This window comes from Bos indicus x Bos taurus, chromosome 22 (assembly GCF_003369695.1).
Source record: "Bos indicus x Bos taurus breed Angus x Brahman F1 hybrid chromosome 22, Bos_hybrid_MaternalHap_v2.0, whole genome shotgun sequence".
Lineage (NCBI taxonomy): Eukaryota > Metazoa > Chordata > Mammalia > Artiodactyla > Bovidae > Bos > Bos indicus x Bos taurus.
In genome coordinates this window covers 3,599,852-3,621,418 of record NC_040097.1, presented here as the reverse complement: position 1 = coordinate 3,621,418, position 21,567 = coordinate 3,599,852, and the positions used below count along the sequence as shown (strand labels likewise).

The 21,567-nt window shown below is 44.6% G+C and overlaps 1 protein-coding gene across 2 annotated transcripts in view; it reads left to right on the top strand.

The window, feature by feature from the left end:
• Positions 1–13,453: 13,453 nt before the first annotated feature.
• The window catches only part of RBSN (rabenosyn, RAB effector), a 44,612-nt gene continuing 36,498 nt past the window's right edge, over positions 13,454–21,567 (top strand). For both annotated transcript variants that reach the window (XM_027523680.1, XM_027523678.1), the window contains exon 1: positions 13,454–13,930. The gene's annotated coding sequence lies outside the window, so the exon portion shown is untranslated. The remainder of the gene's footprint in view (positions 13,931–21,567) is intronic.

The following is a 21,567-nucleotide window of genomic DNA, read 5'->3' as shown; positions in this document are numbered from 1 at the left end:
AGCTGCTCAAAGTATTGGAGCTTCATCTTCAGCATCAGTTCTTCCAGTGAATATTCAGGGTTGATTTCCTTTAGGATGGACTGGTTGGATCTCCTTGCAGTCCAAGGGTCTCTCAAGAGTCTTCTCCAACACCACAGTTCAAAAACATCAATTCTTTGGTGCTCAGCTTTCTTTATAGTCCAACTCTCACATCCATATATACAACTGGAAAAACCATAGCCTTGACTAGATGGACCTTTGTCAGCAAAGTGATTTCTCTACTTTTTACACTGTCTAGGTTCGTCATAGCTTTCCTTCCAAGGAGCAAGCTCTTCTAATTGCATGACTCTAGGATTTCTCTATAAATTCCAAACATTGACTGAAGACATTTATTTACAGACTTTAAGTAAGCATTCAATCACTTTCAATCTTGAGCTGACTTTTGTTCCACCTCCTGAAAGGACCATGTCATACGCTCCTGGTTTCTCCTGTTGTTTAGTAAACACTTGCTGATTCATAGCAGAATCATCCTCTGCTCTGCTTCTTCTAGAATATTCACTAAGAGCTGCTGTATAGCGATGCTGTTCCATAATCAGTGGCTCCGTAAGTGGGTAGGTGGGTGGATGCGTAGGTGGGCGGCTGAGCACTTACCCTTTACTCCACCACGGATCCTCATGTTGCCGCCTCCGCTCAGCAGACGTGTGTGTCCTGTGTCTCCTGTGCCACACACTGCGCTAGGCCGGGTGCGAGCTCGCAAGCGAGATGCAATGAATCTCCTCATGGAGGTCATGTTCTTTTAGGGAGAGACTGACGGCAAAGAAGCAGTAGGCAGTTGCAGACAGCGGTGAGTGCCGTGAGGAGAAGAAAATACTGCAGGTTGAGGGTGAGGCTGTTTCTCAGTGGGTGGTTCAGGAAGGGCCTCCGAGGCAGGGGATGGTGTCTACGAGCCTGCCCGGGGCTGTTGGGGAAGAGCTGACCGATGAGTGCGTTGCTCCCCAGAGCCAGGTCTCACACCCTGCTGTGTCTGACCCCAGCCCCACAGCCTCTGGTCGCTCCCATTTCTCATCTCGCCTCCTCCTTTTCTTTCTATTTGTCATTGCTTAACCAGCCTTGGGTCTGAGATTTTGGCCAAGTAGCCCACATTACTCATTTCAAAGAGGTTGACTTCTTTTTCCTACAACACTTAGGACACAATGCTTTGCGAATCCTCCCCAGTTCAGTTCAGTCGCTCAGTCGTGTCCGATTCTTTGCGACCCCATGGGCCGAAGCACGCCAGGCCTCCCTGCCCATCACCAACTCCTGGAGCTCACTCAAACTCATGTCCATCGAGTCCGTGATGCCATCCAACCATCTCATCCTCTGTCGTCCCCTTCTCCTCCCACCTTCAATCTTTCCCAGCATCAGGGTCTTTTCTAGTGAGTCAGTTCTTTGCATAAGGTGGTCAAAGTATTGAAGTTTCAGCTTCAGCATCAGTCCTTTCAATGAATATTCAGGACTGACTTCCTTTAGGATTGACCGGTTTGCTGCTGCTGCTAAGTCGCTTCAGTTCCTCAAATCCTCAAATCCTCCCCAAAGGGGACTGATTCCCACTCTGTGTGGTCCCTACCTTGTGAGTGAGACCTTTTCCAAAAAGTATTCTGTAAATAAATTGTTTAGATTGGGAATCTATTTCCCTATTGAAACAGCATAATATATGATGGTTGTTGGTACGCCAGGACACAGTGTAATTAATGGTTAACTAGCTTGTGATATGATGGAACTAGACTGGGATGGTGCAGATGGGGAAGGATCTAGGTCCTGCAGGCAGGTGTCTTCTGTAGATGTGAGACTTACCTCAGGTGATGTGTTGAAAACCAGCTTTTCTTCTTGCCTTTCCTGGGCTTCTGAGAACGCAGTATCCTTGAATTGATCAGATTCTAATCTCTTCGGGAAACCACCCAAACCTCTCAAGCCCTCAGACTATTCCAGACTTCAAATTACCCACCAATCTCATTTTTATTTATAACTTGGACATTTATTTTCCACTTATTTCTAGTTGAGAGGTGATATGTTGTCCCTAACCTGCGAAGTTCCGTTTCTCCCTGGCGGAGTCTGGGGGACATGGAGAAAACAGTTGTCTCCGTGTCATTGGACAAGTTCCTGCCAGAAATTGTTGGCGGAGGCAGGATCTGTCAGTATTACTAGCAGTAATAATAATAATAATCCCTGTATTCTGTGTAGTATTTGAGGATCACTTTAACTGCCCCAGGGTCAGTATTTATGGCATTATCATTATAAATGGTGGTGAGAAAGGAGTGGGTGGAAGATGGGAGCCTGCAGAATCGGGGAGCAGAAAGCCCTCTAATCCTTCAGTTATTCTTAGAAGTCAGCATTTAAGCAAACAGAAAAGGAAACCGAATGGACTTTTTAAAGGGCCACCTTCACGTTCTTGTGCAAGTGCAGACTACTGACTAGTGTTAGGTAATGATCCCTGGTTTAACATTTATCAAGTGAATCAGTGTCCCATACCTTATAAAGAATTAAGGATGCAATGTCTGCTCTAAGGAGCTTCACATTAATCAACATATGTGGTCATAGTGAGTCAGTGGCAGACTTCAAAACAGTCCAGGTGGAAAAGGCAGGGGTGTATAAGTGCATGTCCCATTCAGGGAGGGAGGAGCGGATGGACGTGATGGAGGTCCACGCTGGTGGCCGGAGAAAGGCACATTCTTTGTCATATGTCAGGAATGACTCTCGGTACTTTGATCTAATAACTCATTTCATCCTCACACACAACCCTTTGATAGGTGCTATATTATTGCCCCATTTAACAGATGAGAAAACCAAGGCCCAGGTCTGTCTCAGGTCAGTTGTCTGGTAGATTAGTAGGTGGTAGCACTGGAATCTGAGCCCACACCCTTTTTTTTTTCTTTTAGCTTTTTATTTTGTATTGAGGTATAGTGGCACCCCACTCCAGTCCTCTTGCCTGGAAAATCCCATGGACAGAGGAGCCTGGTGGGCTGCAGTCCATGGGGTCACTAGGAGTCGGATGCAACTGAGCGACTTCACTTTCACTTTTCACTTTCATGCATTGGAGAAGGAAATGGCAACCCACTCCAGTGTTCTTGCCTGGAGAATCCCAGGGATGGGGGAGCCTGGTGGGCTGCCGTCTCTGGGGTTGCACAGAGTCGGACACGACTGGAGTGACTTACCTTACCTTATAGCTGATTAACAATGTTATGATAGTTTCAGGTGAACAGCAAAGGGGCTCAGTCATACATATACATGTTTCCACCCTCCGCCAAACTCCCCACCCATCCAGGCTGTCCCATAACATTGAGCAGAGTTCCATGTGAGCCCTCATTCTTAATCATTGAAAGTCACTGCCTCTGGTGTTTCGGAGAAGTTAGACCCAGATTGGGCAGAGCATGGAATACAAAGTGAAGAGATGGGAATTTGACAACCAGTATGCAGCTGAGAGCCACAGAAGTTTTCTGGCATTGCAAGTTGGGCCAGGATTTGTGGTTGTGGAAAGATAATTTTGCCAGCAGTGTGCAGGAGGGAGAAAGACTGAGAATGAGAACGTTTTTTCCCTCAGCACATAATCACGAGAGTTTCCTCTGCTGGACGCCCTTCTAAGCTCTGGGGATAAGGCAGGCATGGCCCCGGCCCTCGTGGCGCTTTCTCTGCAGTTGAAAAGCCCGACGGCAGACATGTGGCAGCACAGAACAGGGGAGGGGGCGGGCGTCACTTTGGTGCAACCAGAGATGGCCTCTCCCCAGGGGGACCTGAGCACTGGCGTCTGAGCACCCGTGAGGAGAGCCACAGGAGAGCTGACCAGGCAGCGAGGGGCCTGCAGGGAGGACGGTTGGGACCCGGCCGGTGTTGGGTCACCTCCAGAAACCCCCCGCCTCGTGGCACATAGCAGGCCCCTCTGCGTGTGGGTGGATGGACAGGGCGCAGCCAGTCTGGACGGCGATAAGCGCTCAGGCAGGGCCTCAGGACCACAACAGCCTCACGTGGAAACAGCTGCTCAGCTGGGTGTTCCGTTTAGTCACTAAGTCGTGTCCAGCTCTTCTGTGATCCCGTGGACTATAGCCCACCAGGCTCCTCTGTCCATGGGATTTCCCAGGCAAGAATACTGGAGTGGGTTCCATTTGCTTCTCCAGGGGATCTTCCTGACCCAGGGATCGATCCCTGACCAGGGATCTCCTGCACTGGCAGGTGGATTCTTTATCACTGAGCCTCAGGAATCCCATTCTGTTTAGTACTTTGCTTTTTCTAATCATTATATTACTTCATGGAAGGCAGCATTAGTACAGAGTTCATAAGCTGGGGCTCTGCAGTCAGACTCCTGGGTTTACCTCTTAGCTTTAACCTTAACTAACTTTCTGTCTTTGGGCAAGTTTCTTATCTCCTTGTGACTCAGTTTCTTTCTCTCTAAAGGAGTTTTTTATACGGATGAAGCTAAACCATACATGTAAATTAAATTGTATGTGCCTGGCACATCGTAAATGCTCAGTAAATGTTATCCTGCATTATTCTAGATCCATGTTTGCTTGTATTAACATAGGGCTTCCCTGGTGGCTCAGACGGTAAAGAATCTTCCTGCAATGTGGGAGACCCGAGTTCCATCCCTGGGTTGGGAAGATCTCCTGGAGAAGGAAATGGCAATCTATTCAGTATCCTTGCCTGGAGAACTCCATGGACAGCGGAGCCTGTCAGGCTACAGTCCTTGGGGTCACAAAGGGTCAGACACGACTGAGCAACTAACACACACACCACACAGCCACTTGCTGTAGACAGAAAGGCAAGGCTGCAGTCAGACCTGAGCCTGAACACCAGCCTCGTGGAGGTGCTGGAACCTTTCCGAGCCCGTTTTCTCCTTTGTAAAGGGGAAATAACTATTTCATAAGAAGATTTTCCATGAGATAATATGTATAAAACCCCAGCATCACAGCTCACTGATGGTTGGCGCTCAGAAAATGACTCCTGTCATTATTCATCACTGTTACTGTGTATCATCGCTGACTGCAGAGACTTTCCTCAGGCTGAGACACCCTGATCCGCCCAGTGCTTCAGTGACTGGTGGACACTCAGGCTGCCTTCATCTACCATTGTTTTACTAATGACATGACTACGGTTCACTTCGGCCAAATCTGTTTGGTAGGGAAGAGAGCAAAGGGGGACACTAGCTTCCTTGGACACGTTCGCCAAACTGGGATTATGTCGTCTGATACACTAACCACTAAATACATGTTGGCAAATGATGCGTGTCAGAGTTAGCAGAGGACTTAAGTCAGGTAGAGTCACTTGGCCCTTCACAGTCCTTGAGGAACGAAAAACCCCTTCAACCGCTGACATGTGCGAGAGAGAGAATGGGTTTCTTTTTCGGTGCCAGATTGTCTGAGTGCAGCCTCAGCTACTTCAAGGAACAAGACAAAGCAGTGAGGAAGTGCCAGCTGAGTGTTTCTTAGAGAAAAAAAATTAGGAATGAGTGCCAGCCCTCTACAGTGTGAGTGAACATCCCCATTTCTGGATCCTGGTGGAAGCCAGTAGAGAGACATTTCCTCTGGGGCGAGAGCTCCTGCGATTTCTTCCATGACATTCACACCTCTGCCCTCGCCAGCAGTGTCCCTGGGTGACGTGGATGTTGGGAGTGACTCTCGCAGTCATTTGGAAACAGATTTCCGCAGGCTTGGCAAGCCTGAGCGCTTGCTGAAGCCTCGCTCAGAACGCTTCTTTACTCGGTCACTAGCTGGTTCCTGAGCGTGCCGCGCTCCTGAAAGGGTGTCAGTCACCACCCGTGTCTAACGTCTCTGGGTTACTTACTGTGTGTCTGGTAGTGTTCTAAGTGCTTTACATGTACTAACTCATTTAATCCTGGAAATTCATGAACCTGCTGTACTGCTGCTCCGTATTGTACTGTGTCTGGAGATCCCGAAGCCAGAGCAGGAGGGAGCTCGTGCTGGGCCCTGCAGCTTCTAGTCCAGCGTGCGGGTGAACACAGGCGCTCTGGTCCAGGATCCTCGCTCCTCCCCTTCCCTGTCCTGCAGAGCGCCTGTGTGGCACGTGCCCTTCCTGGCTCACACCGGGAACTATGGTAGGGACTGTAGGGCCGCTTGGGGCTCCTCCCCGTTCCTGGCCATCTTCCTCTGCTTGTGTTTCCTTCTTTGCACTTTCCACCTTCTGAGGTACTGTTTATTTGTTGGGTTTCTTGTCTCTGGTCTTTGTTCCACCTCTAGGATGCGGAAGGCAGACGTATTTCCTTGCGTTGTTCACTCTCCTTCAGTGATTATAGTGGCACCTGACAGATACTAGGTGCTCGGTAAATACTTAGGGGACGGGTGGGTGGGTGGATGGCTGTGGTACTGGTTCCTTCCTGAATCAGTATCGTAAACCTGATGCTTCCTGCACCTATTTGTGTTCTCTAAAGTGTGCAAGAGAAAAATTTATATATGATTCAAATGCATAGCACCAACGCATCAACTATTTGTTCTTACCTCATTCTCCTCCATGTGTGAGTTAGTGCAGTGATGGAAATATTTTGGAGGATGTATTTTGAATGATGTGTTAGGCTGCCACCTAGAAATACTGCCTTAGTCATCTTTGTTGAAATAATTATTTTTTCCACGTGCAAAAGAATGAAATTGGACCCCTTACACACCCTACACAAAATTTAGTCAAAATAGATCATGGATGTGGTAAAGAATACACCTTCCAGTGCAGGAGATCCAAGAGACACAGGTTCCATCCTGGGTTGGGAAGGCCCCCTGGAGCAGGAGGTGGCACCACACTCCAGTACTCTTGCCTGGAAAATTCCATGGGCAGAGGAGCCTGATGCAGGCTACAGTCCATGGGGTCGCAAAGAGTCAGACATGACTGAGCGACTGAGCACACACACACAGATCATGGACATAAGAGCTAAAACCATAAGACTTTTCGAAGAGTCAGTTTGAGTTATGCAGTGTGTTCTTAAATATATACCAAAAGCAACAAAAGAAGAAATAGATCAATATAAAAATTAAACTTCTGTGCTGCAAAAAATCATTGTCAGGAAAGTGAAAAGGCAGACAATGAAATGGAAAGAAACACTTGCAAATCATATATCTGATAAGTAACTAGTATCTGGAATATATAAAGAATTCTTAGAACACTGTAAAAAGACAAATAGCCCAATATAGAAATGGGCAAAGGATTTGCATAGACTTTTTTTTCAAAGAAAGTGTACAAATAGCAAATAAGCACATGAAAAGGTATCAGCACCATTTGTCATTAGACCCCAATTCCCTCTCAAAGCCTATAATCAAAATACAGATGAAAACAGGTGTTGAAGCTGTGGAGAAACGGACCTGCATACATTGCTGAAGGAATGTGAATAATACAGCCACTTTGGAAAAATCAGTTTGGCAGTTCCTCAAAATATTAAAGCGACTATTTGACCCAACAATTCTACTCCTGGGTATCTACCCAAGAGAAATGAAAATATGTATCCACCAAAAACTCATACACAACTGTTCATAGCAGTGTTATTGATTAAAAAAAAAAGGCCCAAAAGTAAAAACAACCCAAATGCCTGCTGAGAGATGGATATATAAATGTGGTACATCCACCCAGTGGAATATTACTTAGCCACAAACAGGAATAAGTACTGATAGGTGCTCCAACATGATGAACTTGAAAACATTCTGATCATAAGATACCCTATATTGTGCAGTTCCACTGGTGACTCAGAAGTTAAAGCATCTGCCTCCAAAGCGGGAGACCCGGGTTCGATCCCTGGGTTGAGAAGATTCCCTGGAGAATGAAATGGCAACCCACTCCAGTATTCTTGCCTGGAGAATCCCATGGTCGGAGGAGCCTGGTAGGCTACAGTCCACGGGATCGCAGAGTCGAACACGACTGAGCGACTTCACTTTTCACTCATACAAAGTGTCCAGAACAGGAAAATCTGTAGAGGAAGAAAGTGGATTAGTCTCTGAGCCGGGCTGAGGGCGGAAGCAGGGAGGGCGAGTGACTGCTGACGTAGAGGGTTTCTTTTAGGGAGGCTGAAATGGTCTTAAGTTAGATGGTTGCTTAACCCTGTAAATATGCTAAAAAAACAGTTATGTGCATTACATAAGAATTATATGGTATGTGAATTATATTTTAAAAAAAAACAGTCTAAAATGAATATTATGTTGCACATATCAGCTTCCAGTTTGAGCTCCTGTTCCTGACCACTTCCACATCAGGAGTCCCGGGCACTAACCTGCTCTGAAATGCTGTTTCCATGTCACTTGCTGCTTGAGGCAGAGTCTGTATCTTTGTATGCCCTGAGTCCAACCAGCTCCCGGCACTTAGAAGCCACCCAGATATTTACCGAACCGAGATGACAGGAGTGTGGCAGTTCGTCTAAGAGGGAAAGTTAGCCTGCCAGTGTCGTAGAAACCCAGGGCTTCCTGCACCCTCTGCCCTGCCCCTCCCATATACACATCATGACAGCAGTACTGTCTGCTCACTGTGGACAGAGCATCCTCTGATACCTTAATCACTGAAACCTAAAGGCAGTCTTGTGAGGTTCGTGTGACTGTTGCAGAGAAGGAAGCTGATTGAGAAAGGTTAAGTAACTCACCCCCAGTCTCCCAGGGATATGGCCAGACCTGAGAGCCGGGCCTTTCCGCTCACACCCTTATGTTCCTAATAAGGTCCCTGACTGCTGGGGACGTGCTGGAATCATGGAGCAGGCCAGCTCCAAATGGACTACAAGCCTCTGAATTTGTCTTACTTCAGGTCAAGGAGAGATTACCCTTTTGTCTAGCCATCACATTAGACAGGCTGTTCTCTGGCTTGGGTAGTTAAGAGTTAAACTCCCGTAAAATACAAGTCAGCAGTCAGTTTTTCCTCAATCTCTGTGTTTTGTTGTGAGCCTATCTCCAGAGGTAAGAAAAATTGATTATTAGGATTAAATGCTGGTTCATGCAGTGCCCAAAATTTTATTCATTTTTTTTGAAGCAGCGGGTAATAAGCCCATTTGCTTGCTGTTCCCCATGGCTGAGCTGGTTCTGCTGCACAGCAGTTAGAGAAATCCAATTCAGCAGACATTTATGGATCTGCCTTCATGTGCCAGGCAGCAGGTGAGGAGCCGGGGTCACAGGGACGAATACGCTTTGGTCCCTGTTCGAAGAAAGTCCTTAATGTTTCCCAGCTCCTTTCATCGTGACCGGCATTTGTTGTTTGGGGAAGGTTTGGATCATTTGCCTTTACATTTTGGTGAAATATACTCCCTCTCTCAGAAAATTACTGTCTAAAATGTAAGAGCTTTTGTTTGTTAAATGTACAGGAGGTAAGGAGGTGGCATAAATATTTAGATCTCGACAGTGGCGCACTGATGCTTCAATTCTGAGCCAGCTATGTGAGACTCAGAGTTAGATGACATTTCATCCCTTCAGGGAGAAGTAGAAAACATTTATAGGCTCTGAATGAAAGCATGAGGGTATATACACAATTCAAAGTCAACCCAGCTGCCTCTCCATTCACATTTGCTGGGACAGCATGTCTGTGCATCCGTGAACTTACTTCAGAGCGCTAGAGGTAGTGAGCCAGCATTACAGAAGTGAGGGAAAGGGGGGAAATTACAGGGGAGAATTACAGAGTGAAGCGAAGTTAGCACCTGAAATGTCACTGCCCTGATCCTGGGACGTGGCCGGGCCTTGGGCAGGTTGTTGCTCCTTGTCCTCGTCCATGAGATTGAGGATAATCAGCACCTTCCTTGTGAGGCTTGGCAGCCTTAAATGAGACAGCAGATGCGGAGCACATGCCTTTAAAGAGCCCACAGTAAATGTGTCTCTTATTAGAGCAAACGGCCACCTCATGCGAAGAGTTGACTCATTGGAAAAGACTCTGATGCTGGGAGGGATTGGGGGCAGGAGGAAAAGGGGACGACAGAGGATGAGATGGCTGGATGGCATCACTGACTCGATGGACGTGAGTCTGAGTGAACTCCGGGAGTTGGTGATGGACAGGGAGGCCTGGGGTGCTGCGATTCATGGGGTTGCAAAGAGTCGGACACGACTGAGCGACTGAACTGAACTGAACTGAACCATTTAAAAGTAGTCCTTTGTCTTTTTTTTTTCCCAAAGCTGTTTCCTTCTGGTACTTTTGTGTCCTGGCTTCTCAGCTGCACATTATTCCATGGTCATTTTCCATCTCACTGTGTGGTTCCTGTAACTCTTAGTGGGCACGCCCCGGTCTGTGGTCGGTGTGGGTGCACTGTTCCCCTGTTGAGGGACATTTGGTTGCTGCCAGGATTTCACTGTTGTAAATCATGCTTCAGTGAAGAGTCGTGTGTGTGGAGGGTGTTCACTGGCTTCCTGGGAGACCTCAGTCCAGTTCCATCATCTCCGTGTGCCTGTCCCCTTCCTGCCACGTGGGGAGGCGGCAGTGCCCAGCTGAGGGGACAGCTGTGTGGGCAGACGAGGTAGAACGATGACCCAGATCCTCAGCGGGCTTCATCTCCTGGCCTCTGTTTGGGTTTGGGGCTTGGGGCTCGCTCTACAGAGATGAGGCTTCGTCAGTCACAGCTTCCAGAAGGACTGTAGCAGCATACGAGTCAAGAGAGTTACGTGAGAGAACCAGTTTCTCCAGCCTCTCACTAGCAGTCATCCTCGCGTGTAATTGTGTAAACAAACAGAAAACACTGTCTCTGTGTTTGAGCGGCTTGTTAGGGCAGGACTCACTCGAGCTCACTGCCCTAACCAGTTCCCACCTCATCTCACAGAGGTCAGGTTCCAGAGGCTGTCCATGAATCTTTTCCAAAGCTTGTAGTCCCCACACGCTTTCTACCAAATTGCAGTACATGTTGGTTCTTTGAAACTTAAAAATCCAGTGTATTTTATTCCTCACTGAGGTACATGCTTACTGTTGAGTATCTGTTAATTTTTCCAAACAAACCCACAGTTTGCTGTAGAAAATTTGCCATGGTGGGTCATAATTTCGATGATTCCCTTTCTGCTCTGCGGAAAAAAATCGGCAAGGACAACCACACACCCTGGTTTGCCCACTTTATACTCATCATAATGTGATGACTCATAGCACCCCCCTCACTGTCAAAAGTGGCCTCTTTTGGATGAAAAGTTATATTATCATCCTCGCCCCAGGGCTTCCTCAGCTGCAGAGGTATGTGTCTGATCTTCCCACCTCCCTCCTGCCCTGGACGACTTTCTCTCTGCCCAGCAACGGCTTCAGCCATGTGGCTTTCTCTAGGCTTTCCCTGGAGGTCCTCATACGTGCCCAGCCTCTTCCATGTATCACACAGCTGTGTCCTTGGTACTGTTTATTGGGCTTAGTATAACATCCTCTCAGTTCAGTTCAGGCGCTCAGTCGTGTCCAGCTCTTTGTGACCCCATGGACTGCAGCACGCCATGCCTCCCTGTTCATCACCAACTCCCAGAGCTTACTCAAAATCACGTCCATCGAGTTGGTGATGTCATCCAACCATCTCATCCTTTGTCGCCCCCTTCTCCTCCCACCTTCAATCTTTCCCAGCATCAGGGTCTTTTCAAATGAGTCAGTTCGTCACATCAGGTGGCCAAAGTATTGGAGTTTCAGCTTCAGCATCAGTCCTTCCAAAGAATATTCAGGAGTGATTTCCTTTAGGATGGACTGGTTGGATCTCCTTGCTGCCCAAGGGACTTTAAAGAATCTTCTCCAACATCACGGTTCAAAAGCATCAATTCTTCGGTGCTCAGCTTTCTTTATAGTCCAACTCTCACATCCATACATGACTACTGGAAAAACCGTAGCTTTGACTAGGCTTTGGTGTAGTCAATAAAGCAGAAGAAGATGTCTTTCTGGAACTCTCTTGCTTTTTTGATGATCCAACAGATGTTGACAATTTGATCTCTGGTTCCTCTGCCTTTTCTAAATGCAGCTTGAACATCTGGAAGTTCACGGTTCACGTACTGTTGAAGCCTGGCTTGGAGAATTTTGAGGATTACTTTACTAGCGTGTGAGATGAGTGCAATTGTACGGTAGTTTGAGCATTCTTTGACATTGTCTTTCTTTGGGATTGGAATGCAAACTGACCTTTTCCAGTCCTGTGGCCACTGCTGAGTTTTCCAAATTTGCTGGCATATTGAGTGCAGCACTTTCACAGCATCATCTTTCAGGATTTGAAATAGCTCAACTGGAATTCCATCACCTCCACTAGCTTTGTTCGCAGTGATGCTTCCTAAGGCCCACTTGACATCGCCTTCCAGTCTGGCTCTAGGTGAGTGATCACACCATCCTCTAGGTCCAGTTATATTGTTGCAAATAGCAACATTTCCTTCTTCTTTTATGGCTGATATTCCTTTCCATATATGTGTATATATTCCCATCTTTATCCATTCATCTATCAGTGGGCACTTAGGTTGTTTACTTATCTTGGCAAATGGAAATAATGCTGCAGTGAACATAGGCATGCAGATGTCTTATCAGATCAGCTGCCTGATTGTTTGGTGTGGCATCAGGGTGTTGCTGGTTGTTTTCCCAGCCTTGGAGGAGTGGCATGTCGAAGCTTCCCTGTGGGCCCAGCAGCATGCCCCTTTGCTGACCAGGACTCCCTGCTCTGCGGTGCCCCCTGTATGGGTCTCAGGGGCCCTTCTGTTGGGGCGGGGCTGGCTTCTGGGCATGCGCATAGGCGGGGCTGCTCCCTGGCCCAGGAGCTGCCGGCCCTGCCTGTGCGGTGGCTGCTGACGTGCCGGTGGTCGGGGCTTGTCCAAGGGTGACTGGCTGTAGGGCCTGCGGTGGTTCCAGCCCACTGGGTAGCAGGCTGGTGCTGACGGGCTGGACAGAGGATGCCAAGATGGCCCTGGCCAGCAGTGGAGTAGTCGTGGGCGGAATGAGCTTCTCGGGAGGGCGGCCATCAGTGTCTCTGTCCCCAGGAGGAAGCCTCGTTGCCTCTTGCTTCTCCAGATCAGCAGTTCACCACTTGCAACTTTTTTTTTTTTTTTTAATTTTGTTTTATTTTTAAACTTTACATAATTGTATTAGTTTTGCCAAATATCAAAATGAATCCACCGCAGGTTATATCAGCTTTAAAGTTTATCCTAAATGTAAACTTTGCCCTTATCAAATATAATAAGGTTATTCATATTTGCAGAGCACCTAAAAAGCCCTCATACAAACACAGCAGGCAGGGCCAAGCTGAGTGAGCAGCACCAAGGATGAGATAACACACCACCCCCGTCTTGATTGGTCACAGGCGGAGTTTTGTTAACAAGATGAAAGTCTATAAATAGAGAAGCTTGTGCATTGGAAAAACAAGTGCATATTAACTCTCAGGGTGACTTCCTTCTTTACTGAGGTATATTTTAACTGGCTAAAGGGCTTTGTCATGATGGTGTGATCACTCACCTAGAGCCAGACATCCTGGAATGTGAAGTCAAGTGGGCCTTAGAAAGCATCACTGCGAACAAAGCTAGTGGAGGTGATGGAATTCCAGTTGAGCTATTTCAAATCCTTTAGATGATGCTGTGAAAGTACTGCACTCTGTTGGGAAGCGTAGTGCAAAATAGCCGTAAAAGGAGAAAGTCCTTGGGAAAATGGCGAAGGGCCAGAAATACCCGGCTTTGCACTGGGGACAGAAAAACATCTCCTGCCTTCGGTTATGCTCGGCACCAAGAGTTAATAGGAATGTTACTTGTGAAAGCAGGTTGTGGGATAAGCCCATGAGTCATTTAGAGCACACTGGCCTTGAAATGTTTTCACTGATTATGTGTTAACTCCATATGCGCTCTGCTGACCGTATACTCTAAGCTCTTTGTTCCTGCTTCTATAAAAAAGTTTGACTGCAGAAATAAACTTGTCAGTCCTTGCAAGAGACTGTCCAAGTGTCCTCCTTTCAGGTTCATCGCTTCCAAGTCCCGGGGAGAAAATCCCCAACAAGTGGCACCACGAACAGGGACTTGAGAGGAAGGCTGAACAAAGCGATGAGCCCCTGCAGAAAGAGGTAAGCAGGATGGGAGAACATAGCAGTAAAATTCCTTTCATTTCTATAATGCATCATTTTTTTAAACAAAATGGTATTAATGTTTCAAGAGATCAGTTGAACGATTGCTATCATATTTTACTGGAACAATTCATGGTTCTCAGAAGAGGGGACACTCAATCTAGACATATAGAAAAGGGTTAAAAATAATATTTTGTGAGCATATCGGCAAGGATTACATGGTCACTCATACGGGCTATCATAGAACAAATTGAAGGGCATAACGTTGATTTGGAAGTAAAAACTATTCGATCTTTACATGAATATGAGCTTAAGGAACAAGATACGCAAGGTGCTTTGAAATATAAGAATGTTATGCTCAATCAGACACAATCCTTAGAAAAACAACTTAGAGACATATATATACAGGATATATGTATTTGACAGTATTTGTCAAAACTGAAGCCACTTAGAACGGAGGTCATTTCATTCAACGGACAGCCCAAATCTGAGGTTTTTCCTTCTGCTCCGCCTGTAACAGCAATTGCTAACTTTGCTCATACTAATCATTTCACTCCTCCTTGGGAGATGCCTGCTTGCACTTTCGCTTTCCCGATGCAATTTAATCAACCTGCCCAAGACCAAAATACTTGGGCTAATCTAGATTTTAGCATGTTGTCTAGCTTTAAGAAAGCATGCACTCTGTATGGACCTACTTCTCCTTACTGTATAGAATTTCTCGGAGGATGGGCTGGCCATTGGATGCCATATGATTTTTTTCAAATAGCAAAGATAATTCAAAATCCTCAACAATTACTTCAGTGGCAAATATGGGTTAATGATAAGGCCCAACAAATGCTGATTGACCAATCTCATGGTAACCCTGCCAATTTAACCTATGATATACTCACTGGAACAAGAGCCATGGCTGATATGATTGCACAATTAGCTAATATTACCCTTGAGATATTACATTTCATTAAAGAAACTGCCTGCAGGGCATAAGCAAAGGTTGATAGCACTAACTCTGATGGTTCATTTATTAAGATTATTCAAGGACATAAAGAAGAATATTCTCAATTTATAGGAAAATTAAAGGATGAAATTGAGAAATCTATTAAGGATGTGACTTTACAAAATATTATTTTAAAACAACTTGCTTTTGAAAATGCTAATGAGGAATGTCGATCCATGCTTAGACCAATTCAAGAGACTAGCTCTCTTATGGAATATTTGAAAGCATATAGGGACATCAGATCTATGTCCCATAGAGCAAAATTGGCAACATTAGAAACCTTTAATGTACAAAAGGCTGCTAATACCAAATGTTTTAACTGTGGGAAGCCCAACCATATGAAAAAACAATGTTGCCTACCAACACAGGCCGAAAAAAATAATACTACTTCTAATAAGAAGAGACCCCCAAGAATATGTCCAAGATGTAAAAGGGGGTTCCATTGGCTGAATGAATGTCATTCTAAATTTGATAAGGATGGAAACACCTTGAACCCCGGTGCACAACAAAAACAACAGGGAAACTGATAAAGGGGCCGTCCTCTAGCCCCACTACAAAAGGAGGACCTAGTGTTATGATGCTACAAGCAGCTACATCTAAGAGTGCTTGCATTGATGTATCTAGTCCTTATGATATGGAACTAATAGAATTATGCAACCCCCACAAAATTCCCACTGGATATTACAGCCTGATTCCACCCAGGACAATGGGACTAATTTTGGGACATAGTAGCTGCACAATGAGAGGTTTAGTGGTATTGACCGGTGTTATGGACAAAGATTATGAAGGGGAAATACATGTTATGGTAAATGTTATGAAAACGGGAAATGCATACTTACAAAAAGGGGAACGTTTCACACAATTATTACTTTTGCCATATGTTAAACCAATGAAGGCATCTGATAAAGTTCGGCAGGGAAGCTTTGGCAGTACCAACCTTACTGCTGCACTATCCACCTTATTAAAGGAACATCAGAAACCCATGCTTACTTTACGCATACGGGGAAAGAATTTCACAGGCATGTTAGATACCGGAGCTAACATTTCAATCATTAGAGCTGCAGAGTGGCCCCTCGATTGGGGTAAGGTTATGGCTCCTTCTAGACTATTAGGAATGGATGAAACTGATGCCGCACAAACTTTTGTCAGTGCATCCTATTTACAAGTGTATGGCCCTGATCAAATTGTAGCTTATCTTAAACCATATATTACTAATATCCCTATCAATTTATGGGGACAGGATTTTCTTGAACAAACGAAAGCCACAATTTCTTTAAATGAACCTTTTTAATGGGGGCCATTGAGTTAACACTGCTGCCCCTCGATTGGGAATCTAATACCCCAGTATGGACACCTCAGTGGCCCCTAACTAAAGAAAAATTGGCAACTCTTACACAATTAGTAAATGAACAATTACAAAAAGCTCATATAGAACCTTCATTTTCCCCATGGAATTCCCCTGTTTTTGTAATAAAAAAAGAAATCAAGAAAATGGCGAATATTGATAGATTTAAGAAATGTTAATAATACCATGTCACCTATGGGGCCCTTACAACCCAGATTGCCCTCCCCTTCTATGGTACCAAAAGGATGGTCTGTAGGTATTATTGACTTACAAGACTGCTTTTTTACTATACCTTTGCTCCCTAAAGATAGAAAACGTTTTGCCTTTTCAGTTCCTTCTATAAATCACATGGCTCCTATTAAAAGATTCCAATGGAAGGTGCTACCTCAGGGAATGATGAACTCCCCTACCATTTGCCAATATCTCATAACTGTTTTATTACAACCCATTAGAGACAAGTATCCTACTGCGTTTATAATTCATTATATGGATGATGTACTTCTCTCTATGGAATCTGAACTCTGTTTGCAACAGTTATACAATGAAGTTACTACTACTCTTCAAAATCATGGCCTGCTTGTTGCGCCAGATAAAATTCAATGGAAAGCACCCTTTAATTATTTACGACATGTTATAGGAGAATCTAAAATCAAACCTCAAAAAAACTCAAATTTCTGTGCAGTCTCTACGCATGCTGAATGATTTTCAAAAATTGCTAGGAGATATTAATTGGCTGCAGCCATCTGTTGGCATCCCCACCTATGCCTTACAAAATCTATTTAAAATTTTAGAGGGATCCCCTGACCCTAATAGCCCTAGGCAGCTAACAAAAGAGGCCAAAGAAGAACTGGCCTTAATGGAGAAACGCATTCAACAATCTTTTTCAACTCGGCTAGATTATGATCAATCAGTTTCTTTATATATATTCCCCACTGAACATTCGCCCATTGCAATTATAGCTCAACATAGCCCAATAGAATGGGTATATTTACACACTAAACAGTCTAAAAAAATTATGTCATATATTGAGAAAATAGGGCACTTAATTATGTCAGGAAGAAGCCATGTACAAACTTTGACTGGATTTGATCCATATGCAATACATGTTCCCTTGACAAAAAAAGGAATTGCAAATTACCTTACAGTACAACTTGACCATGCAAATGGCATTAAATGATTTTCAAAATGTTATCTCATTTCATTTGCCGAAAGGAAAATTATGGGACTTTCTACAATGTACTAAATTCATTGTAACTAATGTCATTGCATCCCAGCCTATTATCAATGCACCCACCTATTTCATTGATGGCAACAAGAAAGGCATAGCAGGGATTGTCGGCCCTGATATCAAAGAGAAATTACCCACTACCTATTCTTCAGTACAAAGAGCTGAATTATATGCTTTATATGCTCTTTTGTCACTTCAACCATTATCCTTCAATGTATATACTGATTCCAAATACCTTGCTTCCCTTTTTCCTGATTTTGTTACCGCCTTTTCATACAACCTAGATGAAGAATTATACACTCTCTTTTCACAGACTCGAGCTTTAATTCGCTCACGTACGGAACCTTTCCTTATTGCACATATACGTGCTCGTTCAGGTTTACCTGGCCCTCTGGTCGCAAGAAATGATGCTGTTGACAGGCTCATAGCTCCCATTTTTACATCTGCCAATGACAAACATGCTAATCTTCATACCAGTGCTAACAGATTGCAATCTAAATACCGTATTCCTCTCACTGAAACCCCACATATTATTAAAACCTATGATGTTTGCGCCCCTCTGCACTTACGAACTACAATTTCAGGAATTAATCCCCGGGGGCAACAACCTAATTCCCTTTAGCAATCTGATTTCACTCACTGCTCCTTAAGAAAGTTTTCTTTGCTTTTTGTCTCAGTTGATACATTTTTGGGCTTTATCTGGGCAGTACCTGTCTCTTCAGAATCTAACGAACACACCATTTCCACACTCTACTCACCTTCCCCATTATGGGGATTCCTTCTGTCTTGAAAACAAACAATAGACCTGCATTCACCTCACATTCATTTCGTTCATTTTCATCAGAATGGAACATAACACACATTACAAGAATACCCTATAATCCTCAGGGTCAAATTATTATTGAAAGAGCCCACCACACCCTAAAAACTCGTTTACTAAAACAGAAAGGGGAGATATGGAAGAGGAGATAGACTTCTTATCCTATGAACCCTCAATTACAATTATCTTTAACTCTTTATTCCCTGAATTTTTTAACTTAACAAAAAATAATTCTGACACTCATGCAGATAGACATTTTACAGAAGACAAAACAGCAAATTAGAAATCAATACACCAATATGGTATAAGCAATTTAATCAGTGGCTGCCAGGAATCTTACGACTCCTAGGCAAGGGTTATGGTCTTGTCATTGCAGATGGAGAGGAAATCTAGGTTCCCCTTCGCTATGTCCGTTACTGAGAGGGACCCCAAGACCGGACTCCCTCGGGAAGTGACGAAGTTGACGCAAAGGGTCTCGTCAATGACCCTGGAGGAGCCAATGAGGAAACGCCATCGTCTGAATCCTTACCCGACATGGGCTCAAGTGAAAAACATGACTTGTCAGGCTGAGCAGACACTGAAGAGCAAGAGGAACATCATAATCGCTCCTGGTTTAATAGATCAAGCATTGGAGGCTTTCATAAATCTAAAACAAGTTTCTGGACTGATAAGGACATATTGCTGAATTGGTATAACAGGGGCTTATCACCCCCACGACCCAGGATTGTCGTCCCCATTGTGGGGCCAGAGCAGTGGCACATTTGGAAAATTCCAGCAGCTTTAGAGCACTTCGCTAATGTTTATGGGACTATGGGTGTGTTTTGTCCTTCTAATTATACCTTCCTATACAATAGTACTGGCTATATTCAATCATATGTTCACCTTCTGTACTTGTTTATTGTCGGGCATTTTGATATTGACTTATCGACCAAGATTGTCAATTGTACTGCATGTGCATTGTATACCTGCCTTAATCACACCATTTCCTATCACAATGCTAGCATTGCGCTAGTTAAACAAAGATCTGAGTTATGGCTTCCCATAAACTTAACTGAGCCTTGGACTGATTCTGTATTTCTTTCTGTGTTCTTGAAAATTGGACTCGACAAGCTCAAATAGATCAGCAATTACAAACACGAATGAATGAGTTACAAACTGTGGTTATCCACTTAGGATACAAATGAGTTATCCACTCAGGAGATCAAGTGCAGCAACTGACGTTCCAAATACGTGTACATTGTCACTGGAATTTTACTTCTTTTTGTCTGACTAACATGCCCTATAATAGCACTGAATATCCTTGGGATAAAGTTAAAGTGCATTTGCAGGATCTCACAAATAACTCAAGTTTAGACATCAATTTGTTGAAACAACAAGTTGCTAATTTTCAAGTTAGGGTACCTAGGGAATTGTATAGCACTCAATTCTATGATACTTTAACCAAAACCCTATGGTCTCTAGACCCTAGAGCTTAGCTTTCAGGAAGCAATATTTTTATATATGTATTAATCACCCTGCTCTTTTTGTCCTTGATTATGGGATACAGAAGTCTCTACTCAAGACTCCATGCTTCCCACAACGGAGTCCAAGTAGCAGCCGCCATGCTTAATTTAAAAACAAAAGGAGAATATGTTGGGAAGCGTAGTGCAAAATAACTGTAAAAGGAGAAAGTCCTTGGGAAAATGGCGAAAGGCCAGAAATACCCGGCTTTGCACTGCGGACAGAAAAACATCTCCTGCCTTTGGTTATGCTCAGCACCAAGAGTTAATAGGGATGTTACTTGTGAAAGCAGGTTGTGGGATAAGCCCATGAGTCATTTAGAGCGCGCTGGCCTTGAAATGTTTTCACTGATTATGTATTAACTCCGTATGTGCTCTGCTGACCGTATACTTTAAGCTCTTTGTTCCTGCTTCTATAAAAAAGCTTGACTGCAGAAATAAACTTGTCAGTCCTTGCAAGAGACTGTCCAAGTGTCCTCCTTTCAGGTTCGTCGCTTCCAAGTCCCGGGGAGAAAATCCCCAACACACTCAATGTGCCAGCAAATTTGGAAAACTCAGCAGTGGCCACAGGACTGGAAAAGGTCAGTTTTCATTCCAATCCCAAAGAAAGGCAATGCCAAAAAATGCTCAAACTACCGCACAATTGCACTCATCTCACACGCTAGTAAAATAATGCTCAAAATTCTCCAAGCCAGGCTTCAGCAATACGTGAACCGTGAACTTCCAGATGTTCAAGCTGGTTTTTGAAAATGCAGAGGAACCAGAGATCAAATTGCCAACATCCTCTGGATCATGGAAAAAGCAAGAGAGTTCCAGGAAAACTATTTCTGTTTTATCGACTATGCCAAAGCCTTTGACTGTGTGGATCACAATAAACTGTGGCAAATTCTGAAAGAGATGGGAATACCAGACCACCTGACCTGCCTCTTGAGAAACCTGTATGCAGGTCAGGAAGCAACAGTTAGAACTGGACATGGAGCAACAGACTGGTTCCAAATAGGAAAAGGAGTACGTCAAGGCTGTATATTGTCACCCTGTTTATTTAACTTATATGCAGAGTACATCATGAGAAATGCTGGGCTGGAAGAAGCACAAACTGGAATCAAGATTGCCAGGAGAAACAGCAATAACCTCAGATATGCAGATGACCCCACCCTTATGGCAGAAAGTAAAGAGGAACTAAAAAGCCTCTTGATGAAAGTGAAAGAGGAGAGTGAAAAAGTTGGCTTAAAGCTCAACATTCAGAAAACTAAGATCATGGCATCTGGCCCCATCACTTCCTGGGAGATAGATGGGGAAACAGTGGAAACAGTGTCAGACTTTATTTTTGGGGGCTCCAAAATCACTGCAGATGGTGATTGCAGCCATGAAATTAAAAGACACTTGCTCCTTGGAAGGAAAGTTATGACCAACCTAGATAGCATATTAAAAAGCAGAGATATTGTTTTGCCAACAGAGGTCTGTCTAGTCAAGGCTATGGTTTTTCCAGTGGTCATGTATGGGTGTGAGAGTTGGACTGTGAAGAAAGCTGAGCGCCAAAGAATTGATGCTTTTGAACTGTGGTGTTGGAGAAGACTCTTGAGAGGCCCTTGGACTGCAAGGAGATCCAACCAGTCCATCCTAAAGGAAATCAGTCCTGGGTGTTCATTGGAAGGACTGATGCTGAAGCTGAAACTCCAATAGTTTGGCCACCTCATGCGAAGAGTTGACTGATTGGAAAAGACTCTGATGCTGGGAGGGATTGGGGGCAG